This window comes from Hippocampus guttulatus, chromosome 4 (assembly GCF_054856545.1).
Source record: "Hippocampus guttulatus isolate MCC_2025c chromosome 4, RoL_Hgut_1.0, whole genome shotgun sequence".
NCBI classification, from domain to species: domain Eukaryota; kingdom Metazoa; phylum Chordata; class Actinopteri; order Syngnathiformes; family Syngnathidae; genus Hippocampus; species Hippocampus guttulatus.
The window spans coordinates 8,422,170-8,433,453 of NC_141264.1; positions in this window are offsets into that span (position 1 = coordinate 8,422,170).

An 11,284-nucleotide genomic window follows, 5' to 3' on the forward strand; every position below is an offset into this window, starting at 1 on the left:
CCATGTCAGGCTCTACCTTGCCACTTATCCAAAGGCAACCAGCATGTTCCCTCGTGAGGTTAAGCGGTTCACAGTATGCATTGGATGGGATGAGACATTCCATGTTTAGAGTTGTCACAAAAATAAACCAAAAACAGGCTTGCCCCAAGAAATACAGGGGGAAAAAAGCCCACGAATAGGTGAATCTGCAGGGGCCAAACCGTATGCAGGGGTTCTCTGTATGTCAGTTTTCGGGGCCTAAAAATTATATGGCCAATTGAGTGTTAGAATAAGCTCGAACACAATCAAGCAGTGCAACGTGCAGCACATTCAGATGCGGATCGTGTCACAGGCGGCACAGGAGACTATTCTGGTTATACGGTAACATTTTCCAAACCGCTTATCCGATCAGTAATTCACCATTTTCAACGTTAGCAAAGACATTTCTGCAAACACTCAAAAGCACCGGAACACAATGACGCATAGACCCCAGCATGGTGCCCCAGGCATGTCTTGAGGCGCATGACGTCACAGGAAAATGATCCAGTGGATAACACCTAAAAATGCATCTTTATAGAACGGTGGGAGAAAGTCAGAGTACCTGGAGAAAAGCAACGCAAGAACAAGGGAGAGCACGCAAACTCCACACAGGAGAAGACCAGAGCTGACCTCCAGAGGTTTGAGACTCTTATAGGCAGATAATGTGATAACTGCACTGCTTCCCGAAAAACTGGTTTAATGATTGATGAGCCTCCAGGGGGCAACATTGAGTCAGCTCAAACGCTGTTCCCTTGAGGCCTGATGGAGGAGAGGGACACAAAGCAGAAGTGATACAGTGAAAAAACATGCATTTTTCCTTGTGTGAACCTAAACTAGAGCATGTTATGTTCATGTTAGGAATAGAGTGCCATGAAAAAGAATCTTGGCTCCCTTCTTGAAATCTCCTTTTTGTTGCAAAAATTCCCCACTTTATTGTTTCAGATACATGAAACAAATTCAATGATCAGACAAAGATAATCGAAGTAAAGGTGGTTAGATTTATTCAGGAAAAAAAAATATGTCAGAGCTTGTGTCAAAAGTACTCGCCCCACTTGTTAAATCATGAATTAATTGTGGTTAATCACATTTTTTGGAGAGCTGAATTCATTTTCACGGACTACACCCAAGCCTGATTACCTCCAGACCTGTTTAATCAAGAAATCGCCTAAATAGAAATTGTCTACCAAAAGAGGTCAAAAACGTGCAAGTAAATGCCATTCATCAAAGAAATTCAAGAACCGATAAAAAATAAATTCAATGACATCTAACAGGCTGGAAATGGTAACAAATGGAGAAAGCAAGGAAGAGTGGAGAACCTTCACAGTCATGACCAGACTACAGAAATTGCCCCAAGAGCACAGCGACGACTCACTCAGCAGATCACAAAGGAGCCCAGCACAATGTCTGAAGAACCATTGTTGTACGACAGCAGATTTTGGTGGTTAGCGTGCCAACCTCACAGTGCAGAGGTGCAGGGTTCGATTCCAGTTCTGGCCTCCCTGTGTGGAGTTTTCTCTGGGTATTCCACTTTCCTCCCACGTTCCCAAAACATGCATTGCAAGTTAATGGAACACTCTAAATTTTGAGTGTGAGTGCAGATGATTGTTTGTCTCTGTGTGCCCTGCGATTGACTGGCAACCAGTTCAGAGTGCCCCACCTACTGCCAGAAAACAGCTGGCATAGGCTCTAGCACACCCTGCGACCCTTGTGAGGATAAAGCGGTTCAGAAAATGGATGGATGGATGTTCCTATCAATACATTATTTTTGAAAGGCAGCACCGTTTCATCCATCCTTGACCAGATGACTTGTACCACAATGGTACCGTGTGTGAAGGTGAAGAGAGGCCATCATGTCACATGCTCAAAAGCAAATGTGCTAATTGGTTCAAAGAAATTTGTGCAACTGTGATTTATCGCTTCTCCGAGAGTACATGGGTGCCTGTCAAGCAAACTGAATTTGTATTGAGAAGAACTGAATATGAACATATGCATACTTGTATTTTCAGTGAGGATCAACTACATCCGTCCATCCATTTTCGACACCACTTATCCTAAAGGGCTAACTTCGGGGGAAAGGCACACTATACCCTGAACTGGTCGCCAGTCAGTCGCAGGACACAAATGGAGATCATTCACGTCCATTCACGTTGTCACTGAGTGGGAACCAATCCCACGCTGCCCGCACACAAGTCAGACGAGTGCACCACTACACCTCCAGCGACCCCAGGATCAAATACATTTTCAGGACTAATATATTCAAATTTTCAATACAATGATTCAAAAAAAACCAATACAAATTCAATATTTGTGATTCAAATTCTGTTTTTCAATGCAGTTATTCAAGTTTAGTTGATTCAAATCCAAATATAAACGGTTCAGATTTTGGTGGCACATATTTCATCTATCCATACATCCATTTTATAATACGCTTTTCCTCAGGAGGCTCGTGGGCATGTTGGAGCATATCCGAGCTGCCGTCATGCACTAGGCGGGGGACACCCTGGATTAATTGCCAGCCAATTGCAAGGCACACACAGGCGAACAACCATTCGCGCTCACAATCACACCTCGAGACAATATAGAGTGCAAACCTAATACAGGATGGGCGGAGCCGGATTTCGAACCATGAATCTCAGCATCGTGAGGCCGACGTGCTACCCAGTCGTCCACCATGCTGCGGCACATATTTCAGCCCATAGAAAACGCTTTTTCACACCACTGTAAACTTTTTTTTTTTTTTTTTTTTGCAGTGACATAAAAAAAAAACAGTTCTAAGTGTAAAAGAAAGTGAGTGGTGGCAGCAGGGTCGCTCAGGGTTTGACTGCAAGCACTGATGGAGCTCTAGAGGGAAGGCCAAGTGCTTGCCAAGACACCCACTCTGCATTTTGTCTCAAGTTGCTGCCACCAACTGTCTTTACCTCTCAGGAAAACATTCCTTCCTACCCGAACTAACCGATCGCAATAATAGTAACTTGCTGTGATGCATGTGGTGAATCTTAATCTTTGGCAGCCGAGCATTGCCAAGCATGATTGATTTGCATGAAGCGCCAATCAGAGCTCTATGGAGTCTTGGATATAAAGAAGAAAAATAATTTATAAATCCACGAGAGGCGCCTGGCACACACATATTTACGTTTCTGTGTATAATGGAGGCGATAGTTTGTGTAGCGAGTTATGTCTGAAGATGTATTAATGAGTCGCTACTCCCCATCCCGCCAACTTTGCAGAGCCAAGCTACGGCGGATCATCAGACCTTCCTTTCATACATCACAGGGAATTTATAGTGGGGGCTGGGAGGCCCAACATTAAGAAGAAGGAAGTGTTTTGTGACATCACAGAATGCAAGTGGATTGTGAACAGATGACCGAGAAAGCCATGAGAGCATCTGCAGTATTCAGCAGGGGCGTCACTACGTTTCATGGATGCGGGGGTAGTGATGGGGCGGCTTGGCCCCCAGGAGATGTGCAGATGGAGAGAATACAATACTGCTAAATGTTTAAAGTCACCATAGGGCGATCGTTGCTTTTACTGTGTAGATCAGTGTTGTGTCCAAGGACCGGCAACCCGAGGCCAAGGCCAAGGCCAAGGACTTGACTCCGAGGCCAAGGCCAAGGCCAAGGACTTGGAAAATGTTCCTATGCAAGGCCAAGGCCAAGGACTTGAGGAATTTTCCGAGGCCAAGGCCAAGGACCAAGGACTTGCCTCCAAGGCCAGGGACCAAGGACTGATTTTGAAGCTGAGGCCTAGCCGAGGACATGTATAAAACAATGCTATCATACCACTTGGCAGGTCTTCATGATTTGCAACACCCCTCCATCATAACCCCTTGCACTCCCTAACGCTTGAATGAAGTGTTTTTAGTCAAAGAGGAGAACAGTCAGGGTACGTGTTATTTATACTGAGAAAAACTAAAAAAGCATATGATATACATTTATGAATGAATGTTTTAGTGCAGTAGTTTCTTAATGTGAAGTAAATCAACACTCAACAGGCATGACATGGCACGGAAGACAAGTTGAGAAATGACTTTGCATAGAAGTCAATCACTGAGTGCAGAAAAAGCGGTAGTGTCTGCAGTGATAATTTTACAGTTTACCGGCAGCGAGTCCCTGGGACTCGCTGATCAGAAAAGTATGAGTCCCATTATGCATTGAGAGAGTCCCAAATTTCGAATTCTGAAAGGGTCTACTTATTCAATTGCATATGATAATAACACAAACAACAACATATACATACAATTATAAACAAATGTTGCAAAAATTGAAATAATTCAGGAGCAGGCCTGAGGATTTCGGCTCTTTGAAGTGAACGATGAGTCGTTTTTAGACGAAAAAAACGACCATGTAGAGTAAGGTGTTTTTAGCCCAAAAAAACCACGACCGTGTATAGGAAGACGTTTTTCGACGAAAAAAACGACCATGAATAGTAGGGCGTTTTAACAAAAAAAAAACAAAAAAAACAACCATGTATAGTAAGGCGTTTTTAGACGAAAAAAAAGACCATGAATAGTAAGGTGTTTTGAGCCGAAAAAAACCACCATGAATAGTAAGGCGTTTTAACAAAAAAAAACGACCATGTATAGTAAGGCATTTTTAGCCGAAAAAAAAGACCATGTAGAGTAAGGCGTTTTTAGCCGAAAAAAACGACCATGTATAGTAAGGCATTTTTGGCCGAAAAAACCCCCGACCATGTATAGTAAGGCGTTTTTAGCCGAAAAAAACGACCATGTATAGCACGGCGTTCTTAGCCAAAAAAAAAAAAAGACCGACCATGTATAGTAAGACATTTTTAGCCCCCAAAAAAACGACCATGTATCGCAAGGCATTTTTAGCCCCAAAAAACGGCCATGTATAGTCAGGCGTTTTTAGCCGAAAAAAATGACCATGTATAGTCAGGCGTTTTTAGCCGAAAAAAAATGACCATGTATAACGACCATGTATAGTCAGGCGTTTTTAGCCGAAAAAAAACGACCATGTATAGCACAACGTTTTTGGCCAAAAAAAACGACCATGTATAGTAAGCCGTTTTTAGCCGAAAAAAACGACCATGTATAGTAAGGCGATTTAGGCCGAAAAAAAAATGACCATGGATAGTAAGGCATTTTTAGCCGAAAAAAAGACCATGTATAGCACGGCGTTTTTAGCCGAAAAAAAATGACCATGTATAGTAAGCCGTTTTTAGCCGGAAAAACGACCATGTATAGCACGGCGTTTTGAGCCGAAAAAAAATGACCATGTATAGTAATGCGTTTTTAGCCGAAAAAAAACGACCATGTATAGCAAGGCGATTTTGGCCGAAAAAAAAATGACCATGGATAGTAAGGCGTTTTTAGCCGAAAAAAAAAGACCATGTATAGCACGGCGTTTTTAGCTGAAAAAAAAAGACCATGTATAGTAAGCCGTTTTTAGCCGGAAAAACGACCATGTATAGCACGGCGTTTTGAGCCGAAAAAAAAACGACCATGTATAGCAAGGCGATTTTGGCCGAAAAAAAAAAGACCATGGCTAGTAAGGCGTTTTTAGCCGAAAAAAACGACCATGTATATAGTAAGGCATTTTTGGCCGAAAAAAACCGACCATGTATCGTAAGGCGTTTTTAGCCGAAAAAAACGGTGCAAATGGTTTTCTTGATTGGCTGTCAGCTGGGTGAGGGTGCCGCCTCCCCTCTGCCGATGGCCCGAAGACAGCCGGGGGAGGCTCCAGCACACCCCCCCCGACCCCGACCCTTGTGAGTACAAGGGGATGAGAAATTGGATGGGAGGGTGGACGGACAACACCCATGCCAGCAAGAAGAGAACACGCAAGAGTGACAGGCCGGAGCTGGATTTGAACCCTGGACCTCTACGTTCGCACTCCAACGCACTAACCAGTGGGCCACGGAGCCAGCCCAGCATCACACTCAAATGTATAAATGAAAGCATAAAACACGATCAACACAACATTAAAAGTCATGATACTCTTAATTCTCTCTGTGTTTCATTTCTTGCTCTTGTGCAGCTTTCTTGGCTTCGATCTTCTCCACCTGTTCCTGTCGGAGAAAGGGGATATGTCATCTGACCATCTCAATCACAACAGGACATTTCCTGAAATGTCATCAGCCATCTAAGTCACAACAGGATTTTTGCGTTTTTGAAAACGACCATGTATCGTAAGGCGTTTTTAGCCGAAAAAAACGACCATGTATAGGAAGGCGTTTTTAGCCGAAAAAAACCCGACGATGTATAGGAAGGCATTTTTGGCCAAAAAAACCCGACCATGTATAGTAAGGCGTTTTTAGCCAAAAAAAACGACCATCTATAGGAAGGCATTTTTAGCCCCAAAAAAACGACCATGTATAGGAAGGCATTTTTAGCCCCAAAAAAACGACCATGTATAGTAAGGCGTTTTTAGCCGAAAAAAACGACCATGTATAGGTCATATATTCCTGTATAGGACCATATATTCCTATACATGGTCGTTTTTTTGGGTTAAAAATGCCTTTCGATACATGGTCGTTTTTTTGGGGCTAAAAATGCCTTACAACACATGGTCATTTTTGACGCTAAAAATTCCTGACTATACGTGGTCGTTTTTTGGGGGCTAAAAATGCCTTACTATATATACATGGTCGTTTTTTTTTTGGGCTAAAAACGACTTACTATACATGGTCGTTTTTTGGGGGCTAAAATGCCTTACTATATATACATGGTCGTTTTTTTTTTGGGCTAAAAACGACTTACTATACATAGTCGTTTTTCCCGGCTAAAAACGCCTAACTATACATGGTCGTTTTTTTCGGCTAAAAACGCCTTACAACACATGGTCATTTTTGATGCTAAAAATTCCTGACTATACGTGGTCGTTTTTTGGGGGCTAAAAATGCCTTACTATACATGGTCGGGTTTTTTTCGGCCAAAAACACCTTACTATACATGGTCATTTTTTTCGGCTAAAAACGCCTTACTATACATGGTCATTTTTTTCGGCTAAAAACGCCTTACTATACATGGTCGTTTTTTTCGGCTAAAAACGCCTAACTATACATGGTCGTTTTTTTCGGCTAAAAACGCCTTACAACACATGGTCATTTTTGACGCTAAAAATTCCTGACTATACGTGGTCGTTTATTTGGGGCTAAAAATGCCTTCCTATACATGGTCGTTTTTTTCGGCTAAAAACGCCTTACTATACATGGTCGTTTTTTTGGGGCTAAAAATGCCTTCCTATACATGGTCGTTTATTTGGGGCTAAAAATGCCTTCCTATACATGGTCGTTTTTTTCGGCTAAAAACGCCTTACTATACATGGTCGGGGTTTTTTGGCCAAAAATGCCTTCCTATAGATGGTCGTTTTTTTTCGGATAAAAACGACTGACTATCCATGGTCGTTTTTTTCGGCTAAAAACGCCTTACGATACATGGTCGTTTTTTTGGGCCAAAAACGCAAAAATCCTGTTGTGGCTTAGATGGCTGATGACATTTCAGGAAATGTCCTTTTGTGATTGAGATGGTCAGATGACATATCCCCTTTCTCCAACAGGAACAGGTGGAGAAGATCGAAGCCAAGAAAGCTGCACAAGAGCAAGAAATGACAACACAGAGAGAATTAAGAGTATCATGACTTTTAATGTGTCGTGTTGATCTTTTATAATTTAAAAAAAAAAAAAAAAAAAAAAAAGGGTTTTATGCTTTCATTTATACATTTGAGTGTGATGCTGGGCTGGCTCCGTGGCCCACTGGTTAGTGCGTTGGAGTGCGAACGCAGAGGTCCAGGGTTCAAATCCAGCTCCAGCCTGTCGCTCTTGCGTGTTCTCTTCTTGCTGGCATGGGTGCTGTCCGTCCACCCTACCATCCATCTTCTCATCCCCTTGTACACACAAGGGTCGGGGTCGGGGGGATGTGCTGGAGCCTCCCCCGGCTGTCTTCGGGCCATCGTCAGAGGGGAGGGGGCACCCTCACCCGGCTGACAGCCAATCAAGAAAACCATTTACACAATTTTTTTTCGGCAAAAAACGCCTTACTATATACATGGTCGTTTTTTTCGGGTAAAAACGCCTTACTATATACATGGTCATTTTTTTTCGGGCTAAAAATGCCCTACTATACATGGTCGTTTCTTTCGGCTAAAAACGCCAGACAATACATGGTCATTTTTTTCGGCTAAAAAACGCCTTACTATACATGGTCATTTTTTTTCGGCTAAAAACGCCGTGCTATACATGGTCTTTTTTTTCGGCTAAAAACGCCTTACTATCAATGGTCTTTTTTTTTTCGGCCAAAATCGCCTTACTATACATGGTCGGGTTTTTTTGGGGCTAAAAACGCCTTACTATACATGGTCATTTTTTTCGGCTAAAAACACCTTACTATACATGGTCGTTTTTTTCGGCTAAAAACGCCTAACTATACATGGTCGTTTTTTTCGGCTAAAAACACCTTACAACACATGGTCATTTTTGACGCAAAAAATTCCCGACTATACGTGGTCGTTTTTTGGGGGCTAAAATTGCCTTACTATACATGGTCGTTTTTTTTTGGGCTAAAAACGACTTACTATACATGGTCGTTTTTTCCGGCTAAAAACGCCTAACTATACATGGTCATTTTTTGGGGGCTAAAAATGCCTCACTATACATGGTCGTTTTTTTCGGCTAAAAACGCCTTACAACACATGGTCATTTTTGACGCTAAAAATTCCTGATACATGGTCGTTTTTTTGGGGCTAAAAATGCCTTACACATGGTCATTTTTTTGGGGCTAAAAATGCCTTACTATACATGGTCGTTTTTTTTCGGCCTATAATGCCTTACTATACATGGTCGTTATACATGGTCGTTTTTTTCGGCTAAAAACAGCTAACTATACATGGTCATTTTTTTTCGGCTAAAAGCGCCTTACGATACATGGTCGTTTTTGACGCTAAAGAATCCTTACTATACATGGTCGTTTTTTGGGGGCTAAAAATGCCTTACTATACATGGTCGTTTTTTTCGGCTAAAAACGCCTTAGTATACATGGTCGTTTTTTTCGGCTAAAAACGCCTTACTATACATGGTCTTTTTTTTCGTCTAAAAACGCCTTACTATATATACATGGTCGTTTTTTTCGGCTAAAAACGCCTTACTATACGTGGTCGTTTTTTTCGGCTAAAAACGGCTTAGTATACATGGTCATTTTTTTCGGCTAAAAGTGCCTCGCTATACGTGGTCGTTTTTTTTGGCTAAAAACACCTTACTATACATGGTCCTTTTTTTCGGCTAAAAGCGCCTTACGATACATGGTCGTTTTTGACGCTAAAGAATCGTTACTATACATGGTCGTTTTTTGGGGGCTAAAAATGCCTTACTATACATTGTCATTTTTTTCGGCTAAAAGCGCCTTACGATACATGGTCGTTTTTGACGCTAAAGAATCCTTACTATACATGGTCGTTTTTTTTTTGGGCTAAAAACGACTTACTATACATGGTCGTTTTTTCCGGCTAAAAACGCCTAACTATACATGGTCATTTTTTGGGGGCTAAAAATGCCTCACTATACATGGTCGTTTTTTTCGGCTAAAAACGCCTTACAACACATGGTCATTTTTGACGCTAAAAATTCCTGATACATGGTCGTTTTTTTGGGGCTAAAAATGCCTTACACATGGTCATTTTTTTGGGGCTAAAAATGCCTTACTATACATGGTCGTTTTTTTTCGGCCTATAATGCCTTACTATACATGGTCGTTATACATGGTCGTTTTTTTCGGCTAAAAACAGCTAACTATACATGGTCATTTTTTTTCGGCTAAAAGCGCCTTACGATACATGGTCGTTTTTGACGCTAAAGAATCCTTACTATACATGGTCGTTTTTTGGGGGCTAAAAATGCCTTACTATACATGGTCGTTTTTTTCGGCTAAAAACGCCTTAGTATACATGGTCGTTTTTTTCGGCTAAAAACGCCTTACTATACATGGTCTTTTTTTTCGTCTAAAAACGCCTTACTATATATACATGGTCGTTTTTTTCGGCTAAAAACGCCTTACTATACGTGGTCGTTTTTTTCGGCTAAAAACGGCTTAGTATACATGGTCATTTTTTTCGGCTAAAAGTGCCTCGCTATACGTGGTCGTTTTTTTTGGCTAAAAACACCTTACTATACATGGTCCTTTTTTTTCGGCTAAAAGCGCCTTACGATACATGGTCGTTTTTGACGCTAAAGAATCGTTACTATACATGGTCGTTTTTTGGGGGCTAAAAATGCCTTACTATACATTGTCATTTTTTTCGGCTAAAAGCGCCTTACGATACATGGTCGTTTTTGACGCTAAAGAATCCTTACTATACATGGTCATTTTTTGGGGGCTAAAAATGCCTTACTATACATGGTCATTTTTTTCGTCTAAAAACGCCTTACTATACATGGTCGTTTTTTTCGGCTAAAAACGGCTTAGTATACATGGTCATTTTTTTCGGCTAAAAGTGCCTCACTATACGTGGTCGTTTTTTTCGGCTAAAAACACCTTACTATACGTGGTCCTTTTTTTCCGGGGGGGTTTTCGGCTACAAACGCCTTACTATACATGGTCGTTTTCTTCGGCTAAAAACACCTTCCTATACATGGTCGTTTTTTTTTGTTGTTGTTAAAACGCCTTACTATTCATGGTCGTTTTTTTCGGCTCAAAACACCTTACTACACATGGTCGTTTTTATTCGTCTAAAAACGCCTTATTCATGGTCATTTTCTTCGTCTAAAAACGCCTTACTATACATGGTCGTTTTTTTTGGCTCAAAACACCTTACTACACATGGTCATTTTTTTCGTCTAAAAACGCCTTACTATACATGGTCGTTTTTTTGGGTTAAAATGCCTTACTATCCATGGTCGTTTTTTTTCGGCAAAAAACGCCTTACTAAACATGGTCGTATTTCTTCGGCTAAAAAAGCCTTACTATACATAGTCGTTTCTTTCGGGTCAAAATGCCTTAATATACATGGTCGTTTTTTTTCGGCTAAAAACGCCTTACTACACATGGTTGTTTTTTTTCGTTGAAAAACGCCTTACTATACATGGTCATGTTTTTTGGCTAAAAACGGCTGACTATATACATGGTAGTTTTTTTCGGCTAAAAACGCCAGACTAAACATGGTCGTTTTTTTTCGGCTAAAAACGCCTTACTATACATGGTCGTTTTCTTTCGGCTAAAAACAGCTTACTATACATGGTCATTTTTTTCGGCTGAAAGCGCCTTACGATACGTGGTCCTTTTTTTTCGGCTAAAAACGCCTTACTGTACATGGTCGTG